This window comes from Muntiacus reevesi, chromosome 10, assembly GCF_963930625.1.
Source record: "Muntiacus reevesi chromosome 10, mMunRee1.1, whole genome shotgun sequence".
NCBI classification, from domain to species: Eukaryota; Metazoa; Chordata; class Mammalia; order Artiodactyla; family Cervidae; genus Muntiacus; species Muntiacus reevesi.
Genome location: NC_089258.1, coordinates 65,566,126 through 65,583,528, shown reverse-complemented (window position 1 = coordinate 65,583,528; position 17,403 = coordinate 65,566,126).

Sequence of the window (17,403 nt, the reverse complement as noted above, 5' to 3'; positions counted from 1 at the left end):
TAGCATAAAAAATGAGATCTGGAGGCAGATTGTAAGGGCTGCTTAATATAAGGAATTATTCAAGTGAGGGAATTATATGATGAGTAGTTATATTTAATACATACATGAGTGACACAGGGTGCCCATTCCTACTAACATTAACATATTCCTACATCAAATATTCATGTAGGCACTTTATTTGGGAAAAATTTTACAAAGCATCCATGAAATTATGTTGTAAATTGTCTATCCATTGACTATATACCAATTGGGGTTTTCCTGTGTTATATCCTTTTGTGGGAGTTTTTTTTTTTCTTTCTAAATTAAGGATTGTAGCAGAATTAATTCTAATGCATTCTGATGCCATTCTTCATTGTTAGTCATTGTCAGAAAATTATAAATATTCTATGTTAGATACTGCCAAATGTTAAGCATCATAGTTCTACGTGAATAATCTTTTGCTGATAATTACTAGTGAGGCTTATGCTTTACTGACTTGCTGGGGTTCATGGAGGTTTATTGACTTGGAGCTAATTAAATTGTTGCCTGCTGCTTTTGAGATTCAGCCACAGAAACATGCCTGTCATTAGTGCAGCCTTTGGGCAAGAGGCCTGAGTTGGACTGAGACCAACTTAGTGCTTGCTTACTACCTAAGTGCTTGCTGGGGGTGGAGGTGGGGAAGTGAGGTGGAAGCACAAGGGTGAAACTTGTCTACATCAAAAACTTAAATGTAATATATGTGTGTGTGTGCTCAGCTGTGTCTGCCTTTCTGCAGTCCCCGGGACTGTAACCTGCCAGGCTCCTCTGTCCATGGGATTTTCCAGACAAGAATATTGGAATGGGTTGCCATTTCCTCTTCCAGAGGATCTTCCCAACTCAGGGGTCAAACCTGCATCTCTTATGCCTCCTGCATTGGCAGGCCGGCCACTGTGCCACCTGGGAAGAGACATCCAAAGTGGAGGTTCAGTTCAGTTCAGTCACTCAGTTGTGTCCGACTCTGTGACCCCATGGACTGTAGCATGCCAGGTTTCCCTGTCCATCACCTACTCCCGGAGCTTGCTCACACTCATGTCCATTGAGTTGGTGATGCCATCCAACCATCTCATCCTCTGTCATCCCCTTCTTCTTCTGCCTTCAATATTTCCCCGCATCAGGGTCTTTTCCGATGAGTCAGTTCTTCGCATCAGGTGGCCAAAGTATTGGAGTTTCAGCTTCAACATCAGTCCTTCCAGTGAATATTCAGAACTGATTTCCTTTAGGATGGACTGGTTGGATCTCCTTGCAGTCCAAGGGACTCTCAAGAGTCTTCTCCAAAACAATAGCTCAAAAGCATCAATTCGTCGGTGCTCAGTTTTCTTTATAGTTTAGCTCTCACATCCGTACATGACTACTGGAAAAACCATAGCTTTGACTAGACAGACCTTTGTTGGCAAAGTAATGTCTCTGCTTTTTAATATGCTGTCTAGGTTGGTCATAGCTTTTATTCCAAGGAGTAAGTGTCTTTTAATTTCATGGCTGCAGTCACCATCTGCAGTGATTTTGGAGCCCCCCAAAATAAAGTCTGTCACTGTTTCCATTGTTTCTCCATCTATTTGCCATGGAGTGGTGGGACTGGATGCCATGATCTTTGTTTTCTGAATGTTGAATTGTAAGCCAGCTTTTCCACTGTCCTCTCACTTTCATCAACAGGCTCTTTAGTTCCTCATCACTTTATGCCATAAGGGTGGTGTCATCTGCATATCTGAGGTTATTGATATTTCCTCTGGCAATCTTGAGTCCAGCTTGTGCTTCATTCAGTCCAGCATTTCACATGATATACTCTGCATATAAGTTAAATAGGCAGGGTGATGATATATAGGCTTGACATACTCCTTTCCCAATTTGGGACCAATCTGTTATTCCATGTCCAGTTCTAACTGTTGCTTCTTGACCTGCATACAGATTTCTCAGGAGGCAGGTAAGGTGGTCTGGTATTCCCATCTCTTTCAGAATTTGCCACAGTTTGTTGTGCTCTGTAGAGTCAAAGGCTTTGGTGTAATGAATAAAGCAGAAGTAGATTTATTTTTTAATTCTCTTGCTTTTTCTATGATACAACAGATGTTGGCAATTTATCTCTGGTTCCTCTGCCTTTCTAAACTCAGGTTGAACATCTGGAAGTTCATGGTTCATGCACTGTTGAAGCCTGGCTTGGAGAATTTTGAGCATTACTTTGCTAGCGTGTGAGATGAGTGCAATTGTGTTGTAATGTGAACATTCTTTGACATTGCCCTTCTTTGGGATTGGAATGAAAACTGACCTTTTCCAGTCCTGTGGCCACTGCTGAGTTTTCCAAATTTGCTGGCATATTGAGTGCAGCACTTTCACAGCATCATCTTTTAGGATTTGAAATAGCTCAACTGGAATTCCATCACCTCCACTAGCTTTGTTCATAGTGATTCTTCCTAAGGCCCACTTGACTTCACATTCAAGGATGTCTGGCTCTAGGTGAGTGATCACACCATTGTGGTTATATGGGTCATGAAGATCTTTTTTGTATAGTTCTGTGTATTCTTGCCATCTCTTCTTAATATCTTCTGCTTTTGTTAGGTCCATACCATTTCTCTCCTTTATTGTGCCTATGTTTGCATGAAATGTTTCCTCAGTATCTCTAACTTTCTTGGAGAGATCTCTGGTCTTTCCCATTCTATTGTTTTCCTCTATTTCTTTGCATTGATCATTGAGGAAGGCTTTTTTTAAATCTCTCCTTGCTATTCTTTGGAACTCTGCATTCAAACGGCTATATCTTTCCTATTCTCTTTTGCCTTTAGCATCTCTTCTTTTCTCAGCTATTTGTAAGGTCTCCTCAGACAACCATTTTGCCTTTTTGCATTTCTTTTTCTTGGGGATTGTTTTGATCACTGACTCCTGGACAGTGTCATGAACCTCTGACCATAGGAAGAGGTAAAATTGTCATTATATGCAGATGACATAATACTATATATAGAATCCTAAAAACTCCACACAAAAACTACTAGAACTGAAAATGAATTCAGCAAGGCAGCAGGATACAAGGTTAGCCTACAGAAATCAGTAGCATTTCTTTACACCAATGAAATATCAGAAAGGGAATGTTTAAAAAAAAAAAATGTACCTTTTAAAATCACACACACCCCCAATAAAATACTTAGGAATAAACCTGACCACGGAGGTGAAGGACTTATAGGCTGAGATCTATCAAAACTTTAATAAAGGAAATTGAAGATTACTCAAAGAAATTGAAATATATCCCATGCTGTTAGTTTGAAAGAGTTAATACTGTTAAAATGGTGGGAATATAAGTTGGTACAGCCACTATGGAAAACAGTATGGACTTTCCTCAAAAAGCTAAAAACAGTATATATCCAGACAAAACTACAATTCAAAAAGAAATAATGGCAGCACTGTTCACAATAGCCAAGACACGGAAATAACCTAAATGCCTTTCAACAGATGAATGAATAAAGAAGATGTGGTACATATATACAATGAAATGCTACTCAGCCATAAAAAGAACAAAATAATGCCATTTGCAGGGCCGTGGATGCAACTAGAGATTATCATACTAAATGAAGTAAGTCAGAAAGAGACAAATACTATATGATATCACTTATATGTGGAATCTAAAATATGGCACAAATGAACCTGTCTATAAATCAGAAACAGATTCAGACTTGGTGAACAGGCTCATGGTTCAAGAGGGAGGAGTGGAGGGGAAGAGGTTGAGCAGGAGTTTGGGGTGGGCTTCCCAGGTGGTGCAGTGGTACAAAATCTGCCTGCCAATGCAGAAGACACAAGGGACCTGGGTTCCGTCTCTGGGTTGGGAAGATCCTCTGGAGGAGAAAATGGTAACCCCCTCCAGTATTCTTGCCTGGAAAATCCCATGGACAGAGGATCCTGGCAGGTTACAGCCCATGGAGTTGCGAAGAGTGGGACGTGACTGAGCACACAGGCAGAGGGAGAGAGATGCAAGCTATTACATTTAGAATGGTTAAACAACAAGGTCCTACTCTACAGCACGGGGAACTAAATCCAGTCTCCTGGGATAAACCATAATGGAAAAGAGCATTTAAAAAAGATTGTATATGTGTGTGTGTAACTGAGTCATTTTGCTTTTCAGCAGACATTGGCACAACATTGTAAACCAATTGTTTTTTTTTGTTGTTGTTGTTATTGTTTAAACAGCCCATCTCCTTCCCGGGATCATTTGGCGCCGACTCCAGAGCACGCCGCCCACCGCGCCCACCTGCGCCGGCGTTCCCCGTGCGGGGCGGGAACAGGCGTTAAAGCCGCCCGGGCGCCCAGTGCGCTCCGCCCGCCGGCTGCGTCCACGCGCCTTGCGCCCGTGTTTCTTCGCGGCCATGCGACGCCCGGCGCTCCTGCTCCAGACGCCCGTGCTGGCCGAGCTGGGCGGCCTCGGAGGGCTCCCCGACCGTCCGGTGAGTGGGGGCCCTTGGCGGGCTCGCATCCCCGTCAGCAGACTGCTGGGCGCGGGCGGAGAGCTTGGGGCGCCGTCGCTAGGTGTGCGCGGCGTGTCCCCCGTCCTGCGGTGACCTTTTATCCGGGAGGGCGAGGCTGGACCATCTGGAGGGGCCCGGGCTTTTCAGCCCTTAACTCCTTAGCAAACCTGCCTGGTCGGTGGACTCAGGACAAACTGTGTGTCTTTTGCTTTCTGGCCCTCTATGGGAATGGAACGTCCCTCGACAAGCTTCTTCCTAGATTCCCCACCATCCAGGGGAGTGGGACTGGCTTTCTAGCTTTTGTCTCTGATGGGCCGGCCGCCCAGGTTTAACTAGGCCTCTCCCGAGGCTTGGGACCTTGAAAAGGGGTGCTTCCCTCCAAAACAACCCTGGAGTTAGTTCCAGAGTGCAGTTAGCTAGCAACTTGCAGCAGCACTTGTTAATACCACTCAGGTGCAGGCGGACCCCAAGGCCGAGAGATCGCTGGGTCCCAGGGTGACTGAGACACCCTCAGCTCCCGTAAGGTCGGTGGCTGGTGACTTAGCTGGTACGGGAGCTGCCCAGCGTTTGTCAGACCAGGGGATCTTCCCAACCCAGGGGTCGAACCCATGTCTCCTGTGTCTCCCGCATTGCAGGCAGATTCTTTACTGTCTTTCATAACCAGATATGTTAGTAAATTTTTAATTTAGTCACAGCAAGCATGTACCTGAATCTGAAAACTAATGTTTGAGACTCATCTACAGATGGTGTGTAGAATATGTGTGCACACTGGGTCTCCAGACTGAGAATCCCCAGGGTAGAATAGTGTTCCAGATGGGACTCAGCTAGCTGTGTGAGTCTCTGAGGGTTGACTGCAGGCCTCACTGGGCTCCTTGTGGAAGAATCTGATAGAAGATGGCAAAAGAGTCCAGGAGCATTTATTTGATGCGTTTACGCCAAGTGACTCTGGACTCACTAAATCCTTGAATTGTTCCTTTTAGAAACACTTATTCACTGTAGCTTCCCTGGTAGCTCAGCTGGTATAGAATCTGCCTGCAATGCAGGAGATCGTGGTTTGACTTCTGGGGTGGGAAGATCTGCTGGAGAAATGATAGGCTACCCACTCCAGTATTCTCGGGCTTCTCTGGTGGCTCAGCTGGTAAAGAATCTGCCTGCAATGAGGGAGACCTGGGTTCGATCCCTGGGTTGGGAATGATCTCCTGGAGAAGGGAAAGGCTACTGACTCCAGTATTCTGGCCTGAACCACTTATTCACTAGCCTCACTTTATAGACAAGAACTGAGGCAATAAGTCTCCAGGGTGATGAGTTAGTATGTGGTCTAACCAAAACTGCATCCTAGTAGCCTTACAGCTGAGCCTGGGATCGTTGACCTCAGCTGCTCTCAATTGAATGGTTTTAATCAAGTTAAATGGGATCACCTGGATGGTACGTGGGTCACTGGCAAAGTTGTTCCCTGTTCATTAATAACCAGTACCTCCTGAGTATTTTATTTATAATGCAATTTATAAGCCAGAATTTTTAAATGAATTATTGAGTAACTTTCTAAAAGCACTATGCAGGTAAGGTCTCGTCCTTACCAAAGAAGGTGTAGTCTACGAGGTGGGCTTCCATTGTCAATTCCCATCACGTGCCTTTCCATCTCACGTGCACACATTGTCCCTAGGTTAAGACTGCTGGGTCTTCACTGCATCTTGTAGAGACTTCTAAATAAGCCAGGCAGTTTATGTTTTCTCAAAACCAAGGATTGACTTTCTCTTTATGAAAGTTAGGAATGAAATAGTAAACTAAATACAGTCAAGCCTTCCTGGTGTTTCCCTCTGAGTACCACACCCATAACAGGCTTATTTTTGACCATTGATCATTCAGGGTTGATAAACACAAGTTCATGATTTGAATAAAATTGATAATGTAAATCAATGTCCTGCAAAGAACTGAAAACTTAAATACATGTAACCAGGCTGCTAGAGGCTTTCTTATAAAGATGGCATGTAGGACCCCAAACCCTAACTTCACTTGAAGCTCTATCTACACATGCCTAAAAGTAAACAAGTCAAGTGCTTTGAGCCCAGACCTCTAGACTTGCAACTCTTCATACTCTGAGTCTTTAAGACCAAATCAGACCTGGAGGAAGGGTAGTCATATCTTTTTAAGCACAAGTGCAAGTCTGAGTCATTCTAACAGGACAAGGGGAAGGTAAATGACAGACCTCCAATAGCAACTCCACAGCATCAGAAAGAATGGTCCCCAAGGCAAAAACTCCAGTATCAGTGGTGAACCCTCATGGGTTTTTAGGATACTGAACCCCCTAGCTTTCCCCTCAGTAGTAGTTGAAGGAAGGTCTTTCAAGGAGTGTTTGACTGCAGCTTATCACTAAAAGGTCTCCTGGACCCAAGGGAGCCGGGAACTCTGATGGCTTTGCTTCTTGGTCATCCATTGCAGATGAAATACGGTGTCACATGACGAGGCAAGCTGCATGTGGTGGGAGGTGCATTCCTGTGGCCTGGCTCTGCAACGGAGAGCGGGAGTGCCCGGATGGGGCGGACGAGCAGTGCGGTAAGCAGCCTCCCAGCCGTGCTGTGTTATGGATCATGCGCTCACCCACACCTGGGCCTTATTGCTACATGCCTTGTTGACAGTTGTCATGGTTTCACCCTCTTAGAGGGTATTCTAAACTGTTGGGAGTTCTGGGTTATACATGCCTCGTTGACAGTTGTCATGGTTTCACCCTCTTAGAGGGTATTCTAAAATGTTGGGAGTTCTGGGTTGTCTTGATAATGTAATTCCAGTGTCGGAAGTAGCCTAACCTTTACAGTCAAAGGAAAACCGGTTTAAATCTACTCCTTGTGCAGTGGGAGCTCAGTGTCCCTACAGTTCCCACCAGGTTTGCCCAGAGGAACCTGGTTTACAGCGTTTTGGGGTCCCCTCTGGAGCACCCTCCACTTTTGTTGAATTGTTGAGCTTGTGGGTATCTGCACTTCATGTCCCCACCTACTCTTATCCTTAGCTGCAGCAACACACAATGCACTGCTCTCCACCTTCAAATTCCTGCTCATTCTTTATGGATCAATTCAGTTCTCTACAGCAACTTCTGCGTTGGGAATTTCACCATAAATTCTAAGCTACTTGTCAAGGTGTTTTTCTTCGGCAAAAGAAGTTCTATCCTTTGTCGTGCTCCTAAGACTTTTCAGGAGAAAAAGCTAGAAAAGATTTATGAGGAAAATATTACTTTTTATGTAGATATTACCAGTTAAATTATAAAATTGTAAGAAATTTATTCAATATATTTTATTTTATACTTGAATCTCTCTTTTCCTGAAAATTGTTTCCCATCAATTTTTTTTAACCTTTTTCCCCATTTTTTTTTTTTTTTGTTGTGGCACATTTTTAACTGTAGAGTTCATTGGTATCAAATACATTCACAAATGCTACCATCACCATCATCCATCTCTACAAAAGTTTTCATCTTGTAAAACTGCAACTTTTACCCATGTTTCCCATCAAATTCTCTATAACCATTTGCTATATCCTACAGTATATGTGAAATAATCTCAAAGTGGTAGTATAAATATTTCTACTGGTATTAAGACTATTGAATCATTTGTTTTTTGCTCTTTTTTTCTCCTTAAAATGTAATCCACATAGGAATTTAAAATCAAAATATTGTATTGGAAAGTCATTTGAAATGAGTTGTTTTCTCTTTTAGTTATGTCACCAGAGTGATATATGGTTACATTCATTTATTTTAGCTTTTTTTTATTCTTAGTGATTAATTTAATCTTATGAACATAGTAAAGCAATTGCATTACCAAAAATAAAAGCTTTTATGAGGTATGTTCAGAAAAATCCTGCTTCCATTCCTAGCCCCTCTTTTCTGTTTCTCTATCACAATGGGTAACCATATTTTAATTTAAAATTTTTGTTTGATTTTGTATACCTTTATAAATAAAGTATATAAATACACTCACAGAAGAGGAAGTATAATAGACATACTCTACTTTGCTTTTTCCACTTAATGCACCTTGTAGATGTCATATTCATATGGAGGAATCTATTTGGTTGTGTTTATTGCATAGTATACTTTTGTGTGGATGTATCACAGTTTATTCAACTGGTCCCCTGTTGATGAATGTTTTGGTTGTTTCTATTGGTTACCTTTATGAGTAATTTCACAATAATGTTGCTCATAAAAAAAAATCCATCCCTTAGGGAAATTCTAGTGCCGTTAAAATAATTTATTATTTCACCTTGCTGGATGAATTAAGGCTCATTTGATTATGAATCATAGAGTCCAAATGAAGCTAAGGTAAGTAGGCTTAGTAACTTATTGTAAGGATACACTGGTTTCTAATGGAACTCAAAGAATGGGACACCTGGGCCTTGGGACAGTGTCTTATAGTGAAAACACCGATCTCTGGGGATCAAAGACAGTTCCTCACCGACAGTTGGCCGGACACCCATAGAAGTGTCTATAAGGTGACCGACTGAACCCACGGGGTCTAAGTCCATCTTCTCAAAGAGGTAAGAGTTCAAGTGCGTCATCAACTATAGGACATATCGAATACACAGACCACTTTTATGTGTGATCATTTTCAAATTTTTTAAAAAGTCATTGTTTTACTGAAAAGCAAATACTTTTTAAATTTTTTATTTTTAAACTTTATTTTATTTTGGAGTATAGTTCATTTACAATGTTGTGATAGTTTCAGATGTACAGCAAAGTGATTTGGTTATACATATATCTATTCTTCTTCAAATTCTTTTCCCATTTAGGTTATTATGGAATATGGAGTAGAGTTTCCTCTGCTATACAGTAGGTCCTTGTTGGTCATCCATTTTAAATTTAATAATGTGTATATGTCAATGCCAAACTCCCAATTTATACACCCCCCACTGACCTTTCCCCTTTGGTTACCATAAGTTTATTTTCTAAGTCTGTGATTCTGATTCTGTTTCATTTGTAACATTTTGAAATTTTTGATTGAAGAATAATTGGCTTAATAATCGTGTATTAGTTTCAGGTATATAACAGTGATTAGATATTTTTATACATTATAAAATGATCACTCTAATAAGTCTAGTTATGATATACTTAGAAAGTAAGTTTCCATGAGCAAAACTCAGGAGAATCCATTTCAGACCTTGTTCCATAGGACTTCAGTTTCTAAAATATCAAAAAGAACTTATTTCACTTGTAGTAAGGTTCCATAGAATGGAATCAAGTTAAAACAATAAAACGCATCAGCGCATGTGAAATAAAAAGGTGTATATTCTATATACATTCATAAAAGAAGTATTTTAGTTCAAAAACTTTCTTTAGAAAGCCTAATCTAAGATTGGAATTACTGTGGGATTGCTTAGTAGTAATGCTTAGCTCTTATTATATTGATACCATGAATATATATATGAACTATTGAAACAATATGATATAGTCAGAGAGCTTTGTGATGCATTTATGTTTAATAAAAACTGCTGCAATCAAAGCCTGTAATACAACTTGAACATCCACCACTCTGAAACAGTAACCTCCAGAGACGTTATCACTTAGGGCTCCACATTCTTCTGCCTGGTCTCATATTCTTCCTCCGTCACATATTCAGTCATCTTCCCCTAGCACTTTGAATCAGTAGTCTTAAGAGACATTATCACCTAGGACTCCCTCTTCCTCTGCCTCGGTCTTCTGCAACGACTTGCATTTTCTTAGATTTCATCTTTGGTGCCACATCTACAAGTAGGGTGACCAGAGGTAAATTGGCAGGATACAATATCAAATGTTATTTCCTCAAACACGCAGTGTTTCCAGTTGTACAGGTTCTCTGTTCTTCAGGGTCGTTTTCACTGCTTTAAGATGTGTATTCATGCTGACATCTACACCTGTGATTGTTCCATGGACCTGTGTTCCATTCTCTAATTCGGTGGTTACACTCTCATAACTCAGTTTCATCAGACATCGCATGAGCTTCCTCCTAGCGGCACCCTCAGCCATTCGACCCAGTAGTGCACAAAACCTGACCTCCAAGTGCTGACTCCCTGGGAGTATGGCTGGCTGGAAACACTCCCTTTATGTGCACTTTGGAGAAGAATCTATTTTGATCTTCTGTTCATTTTTGATTGGCTTGTTTGGTTTTTTTTTTTTTTTTTTCTATATTGAGCCTGTAAAACCTGTTTTTATATTTTGGAGATTAATTCTTTATTGGTGGCTTTGTTTAAAAATACTTTTTCCCCAATCTGTGGTTTGACTTTTCATTGTGTTATGGTTTTCTTTGTTGTGCAAAAGCTTTTAAGTTTAACTAGGTCTCATGTATTTATTTTGTCTTTATTTACATTACTCTAGCAAGAGAATTCAAAAAGATATTGCCGTGACTTGTGTCAAAGGGTGTTCTGCTTATGTTTTCCTATGAAAGTTTTATAGTATCTGGTCTTATATTTAGTTCTTTAATCCATTTTGAGTTTATTTTTATGCACAGCACTAGAGAGGATTTCTTTTTGGTATAAGCTTTTTATTTTATATTAGAACATAGCCAATTAACAATGTTGTGATAGTTTCAGGTGTAGTGTATAGGGACTCAGCCATGCATACACGTGTATCCATGCTGCCCCAAAGCCCTTCCCATCCATAACATTGAGCAGAGTTCCCTGTGCTATACAGTAGGTCCTTGTTGGTTATCCGTTTTAAATATAGCAGTGTGCACATGTTGATCTCAAAGTGAAGTGAAGTTGCTCAGTCGTATCCGACTCTTTGTGATGCTGGACTGTAGCCTACCAGGCTTCTCCTTCCGTAGGATTTTCCAGGCAAGAGTACCAGAGTGGGTTGCCATTTCCTTCTTCAGGGCATCTTCCCAACCCAGGGATCGAACCCAGGTCTCCTGCGTTGCAGGCAGACACTTTACCCTCTGAGCCACAAGGGAAGCCTGTTGATCTCAAACTCCCTAACTATTCCTTCCCCCCTTCACCCTATAACCATAAGCTGTTTTTTCCCTAAGTCTGTGAGTCTGTTTTTGTTTTGTAAATAAGTTCATTTGTATCATTTCTTTTTAGATTCTGTATATAAGGGATGTCATATGATATTGCTCTTTCTCTGTCTGACTGACTTCACTCAGATAAGAATTTCTAGGTCCATTCATGTTGCTTGCTGTAAGGGGCATTATTTCATTCTTTTTAATGGCAGAATAATGTTCTGTTGTGTACGTGTACAACATTTTCTGTATTCATTCCTCTGTTGATGGACATTTATGTTGCTTCCATGTCTTGGCTGTTGTAAATAGTGCTACAATGAACACTGGGATGCATGTATCCTTTTGGACTATGTTTTTCTCTGGATATATGCCCAGGAGTGGGATTGTAGGGTCATATGGTAGCTCTATTTTTAGTTTTTTAAGGAACCTCCTTGCTGTTCTTCATAGTGGCTGTACCAATTTACATTCCTACTGATAGTGAAGGAGTGTTCCCTGTTCTCCACACCCTCTCCAGCATTTATTGTTTGTGGAATTTTTGCTGATGGTGATTTTGACTGGTATGGGGTGATATCTCATTGTAGTTTTGCTTTGCATTTCTCTAATAATTCATGATGTTGAACATCTTTTCATGTGCCTCTTGGCCATCTGTATGTCTTCTTTGGAGAAATGTCTATTTAGGTCTTTTGCTCATTTTTTGATTGGATAGTTTGTTTTTGATGGTATTAAGCCTCATGAGCTGTTTATTTTGAAAGTTAATCCCTTGTCCGTTGCTTCATTTGTAAATATTTTCTCCCATTCTTTGGTTTGTCTTTTTCATTTTATTTATGGTTTCCTTTGCTGTGCAAAAGCTTTTGAGTTTAATTAGGTCCCATTTGTTTATTTTTGTCTATTTTTATTACTCTAGGGGATGAATCCAAAAATATCTTTCTGTGATTCAAGTCAGAAAGTGTTCTGTCTACACTTCTCTCCAAGGATTATAGTATCTTGCCTTACATTTAGGTCTTTAACCCATTTTGAGTTGATTTTTGTGTAGAATGTTAGAGAATTTTCTAACTTCATCCTTTTACACTGTTCAGAGTTTCCAGCATCATTTATTGAAGAGACTGTCTTTTTTTCCCATTGTCTGTTCTTGGCTCCTTTGTCATAGGTTAATTGACCGTGGTTGTGGGGTTTACTCAGCTTCCCAGGTGGCTCAGTGGTAAATATTCTGCCTGCCAATGCAGGAACTCGAGTTTGATCCCTGGGTCAGGAAGATGATCTGGAGAAGGTAATGGCAACCCGCTCCAGTATTCTTGCCTGGGAAATTCCATGGACAGAGGAGCCTGGTGGGCTATCATCCATAGGGTCATGAAGAGTCAGACACGACTTAGCAACTTAGACATGTATGCATGTGGGGTTTATGTCTAGGTTTCGTATCCTATTCCATTGATCTGTACTTCTGTTTTTGTGCTAGTTTTTGTTGTTCAGTCACTCAGTCATGTCCAACTCTGTGACCCCATGGACTGCAGCATGCTAGGCTTTCCTGTCCCTCACTATCTCCCAGAATTTGCTCAAACTCATGTCCATTGAGTCGGTGATGCCATCCAACCATTTTATCCTCTCTCGTCCCCTTCTCTTCCTCCCCTGCATCTTTCCCAGCATCAGGATCTTTTTCAATGAGTCTGCTCTTCGTACCAGGTGGCCAAAGTATTGGAGTTTCAACTTCAATATCAGTCCTTCCAATGAATATTCAGGGTTGATTTCCTTTACAATTGACTGGTTTGATCTCCTTGCTGCCCAAAGGACTCTCAAGAGTCTTCTCCAGCACCACAGTTTAAAAGCATCAATTTTTCAGCACTCAGCCTTCTTTATGGTCCATCTCGCACATCCATATATGACTACTGGAAAAACCACAGCTTTGACTATACGAACCTTTGTTGGTAAAGTGATATCTCTCCTTTTTAATATGCTGTCTAGGTTTCTCACAGCTTTTCTTGTAAGGAGCAAGCATTTTCATTTTATGGGTACAGTCACCATCTTCAGTTATTTTGGAGACCAAGAAAATAAAGTCTGTCACTGTTTCTATTGTTTCTCCATCTATTTGCCATGAAGTGATGGAACCGGATGTCATGATCTTAGTTTTCTGAATGTTGAGTTTTAAGCCAGTTTTTTCACTCTCTCTCTCACTTTCATCAAGAGGTTTTTTAGTTCCTCTTTACTTTCTGCCATTAAAGTGGTATCATCTACATATCTGAGGTTATTGATATTTCTCCCGGCAATCTTGATTCCAGCTTATGATTCATCCAGCCTGGTATTTTGCATGATGTGCTCTGTATAGAAGTTAAATAAGCAAGGTGATAATATCCAGCCTTGACATACTCCTTTCCTAATTATGAACTAGTCTGTTGTTCCATGTCTGGTCCTAACTGTTGTTTCTTGACCTGCATACAGGTTTCTCAGGAGACAGGTAAGGTGGTCTGGTATTCCTATCTCTATAAGAATTTTCCACAGTTTGTTGTGATCCACACAGTTAAAGGCTTTAGCGTAGTCAACAAAGCAGAAGTAGATGTTTTTCTGGAATTCCCTCACTTTTTCTATGATCCAGTGGATGTTGGCAATTTGATCACTGTTTCCTCTGCCCTTTCTATATCCAGCCTACTGTACATCTGGAAGTTCTTGATCCATGCACTGTTGAAGCTTAGCTTGAAGGATTTTGAGCAATATTTTGCTGGCATGTGAAATGAATGCAATTGTGCCATAGTTTGAACCTTCTTTGGCATTGCCTTTCTTTGTGATTGAAATGAAGAACTGATCTTTTCCAGTCCTGTGGCCACTGCTGTTTTCCAAATTTCCTGGCATATTGAGTGCAGCACTTTCACAGCATCATCTTTCAGGATTTGAAATAGCTCAACTGGAATTCCATCACTTCCACTAGCTTTGTTCATAGTGATGCTTCCTAAGGCTGACTTGACTTCACACTCCAGGATGTCTGGCTCCAGGTACTATACTATTTTGATTATTGTAGCTTTGTTAGTATAGTCTGAAATAGGAAGTCTGCTTCCTCCAGCTCCATGTTTCTTTCTCTGGATTGCTTTGGCTATCAAGGTCTTTTGTATCTCCATACAAATTATAAAGATTTTTCTTCTGGTTCTATGAAAAATACCATTGGTAATTTTATAGCGATTGCACCGAATTTATAGATTGCCTTGGGTAGTATAGACATCTTGACAATATTGATTCTTATAATCCAAGAACATGGTGTATCTTTCCATCTGTTTGTGTCATCTTTGATTTCTTTCATCAACCTCTTACAGTTTTCTGAGTACTGGTCTTTTGCCTCCTTAAGTAGGTTTATTCATAAGTATTTTATTCTTTTCGATGTGAAGATCAGTAGAATTGTTTCCTTAATTTCTCTTTCTGATCTTTCATTGTTAGTGTATAGGATTGCAAGAGATTTGTGTATTAATTTTGTATCCTGCAACTTAACTGAATTCATTGAGCTCTAGTTTTCTGATAGCATCTTTAAGATTTTCTGTGTGTAATATCATGTGATCTGCAAACAGTGACAATTTTACTTCTTTTCCTACTCAGATTCCTTTTATTTTTCTTGTCTGATTGACTAGGACTTCCAAAAGTCCTAGTGGCGAGGACTTCCAAAACTGTGCTGAGCAAAAGTGGCAATGATCTCAGGTGGTTTTGACGTGCAGTGGCTTCAAGCAGGATCTCAGTTCCCCAACCAGAGATTGAAGCCAGACTGTGGAAATGAGAGTAGCAAATCCTTGCCACTAGACTAGGAGTGCCAAAGGCTAGTTACAAGTCTCTGGGTCATCGACTTTGGAGAAAGGAATTTTGACCAAGAGACAGAGGTAGTGAAGCAAAGTGTTTGTTAAGAGGGAAAAAGAGTATGTGTGGATGGACACATATAGGTGGACTCAGAGAAGGGGTTGCGCCCTCGGCGTAGTTGACATCACTTATATGGGGCAGTTCTTTGGCCAGTCATCTTGCTTGCCTGGCTCTGAGTCCATATTTGGTCTACCTCAGGGTCTCCTTGTGCATGCACAGCTTTTAGCCAAGATGGATTCCAGTGCAAGGGTTTCTGGGAAGAACATATTATGGTCTGGTGCTCTCTGTGTTCTTTGACCTCTGAGAAGTCTTTTTGCGCAGAAGTCTTTGTGTAGTTTGGGAGATCTCCTTGACCTCAAGAATGAGAAATATGACCTCAATAATGAGAACATATTATCTTCTCTCCAAGCAGGACTCAGCTCCTCCTTGCTCCTTCCATTATCTTTATCCTGCAATATCTGTTCACAGGGGAGAGATTCCAGCTGCTCAGCCTGGCGTCCATCTATTTCCTGTTTCAAATCCCCGTTGAGCAATATGGACCTCAAGAAATCTTTATTGGGATGATGAAGGGCAGAAGTCTGTCTTCTGTAGCTTCTTTAGGTTAGCATGGAGCTTGCAGACCCTACCTAGTTGGAGCCATGGCACTCTCACCCTATCTTGTTGAGGGGCCCCAGGGTGACTTCTGCTGTTTCTCCAGAGTCTGTTCCGAGGAGTGGCTGGAATCCCTGCTGCACCATTATCCTATTGTGCCCTAAAGGAAACAAACTAAATAAGTAGATTAGAGAAACATGAGCTAAAGACTAGTAAAAGACTATTATAATCAGAGACTCAAGCAGGGGTAAGAATCTGGTATACATGGTCAGCATATTTTTGTTAATTTCAGGATTAAAACTTAGCATATTTCTCTATTTCTTGGGCTTCTCTGGTGGCTCAGACGGTAAAGAATCTGCCTGCAATGGGAAGACCTGGGTTCAATCCCTGGGTTGGGAAGATCCCCTGGAGGAGGGCATGGCAACCTACTCCAGTATTCTTGCCTGGAGAATCCCCTTGGAGAGAGGAGCCTGGTGGGCTGCAGTCCATCGGGTGGCAAAGAGTCAGACATGACTGAGGGTTAAAATTTAGAGTATTTCTTTATTTCTAAAGTGGAAGGTCCTAAACCTGTTGGTCTCAGGCCTCCTTCTTTTTTTTTTTTTTTAATCAAAATTGATTTTTATTTAGGCCCAAAAAATGTGTATTTTTTTTTTAATTTTTAATTTTTTATTTTTTTTTAAATTTAATTTTTATTTTTCAGTGGTCAGGCCTCCTTCTTGAGCATAAAGGTCTTAGTTACAGATTTACAATAGTATGGAAGACAGCAAAGCACTAGGTGAAATATAACATAAATCAATATGATTGAAAAAAGGGTTATGGGAAAATGGAAACCTTGTTCTCTTGGATCAAGAGAACAAACTAAAGAACCAGTTTGTAGTTTCTCTGCCCATATTGAATAACAAGGATTGATGGTTAATTGTCTGCTGGAGAAGGTGATTTGTTGTTGAATTTTTTCAGTGTTGGTTTCTACCTGGGAAGAGGGGTTAACATAGATGTGACAAGAACTATTGGCAACTGCACAAATTCCTCCTTGTTCTGCCAGTAGATAATCCAGGGCCAGTCGGTTGTCAAGTACCACCTTGGCCAGGGAATCTAGAGATTTCTGTAAATTAGTAAGGGATTTAGCAATCTCACTGGCTATGGTGAGTGTGCAAGGCAAGTTTCAAAGAACACATTGGGGTAGCTACTCTCCATCATGGTAACAGTGCATACTCAGAGAAACAGACATGTCCATCTGGGATATTGCTAGGTAAGTCTCAAGTCAATCCAGTGAACAGTTTTAATGAATTGGCTCAGTGCTTGGATTCATTTCAGGAGTGGATTGAGAAAGGTGAAATCAAAGTTCTCAGCATACACTGTGTGTGTATGGAATGATTGTATAGGTAGTTAGTATCCCAGAGTGGTTTATCTACCTGTCATATCCTTGTCAGCACAATAGACTAACTGGCCTAAGGTTTTAAAGCTTAGCCATCCTATCCTGTCATTGTGGAAATATTTTTCAACCATATACCCAGTGCATTCCATCCATGTCTGTTCTGTCCATTTCTTCTTCAGTATGAATTCTTCTTTCATTGGGTAGTGGG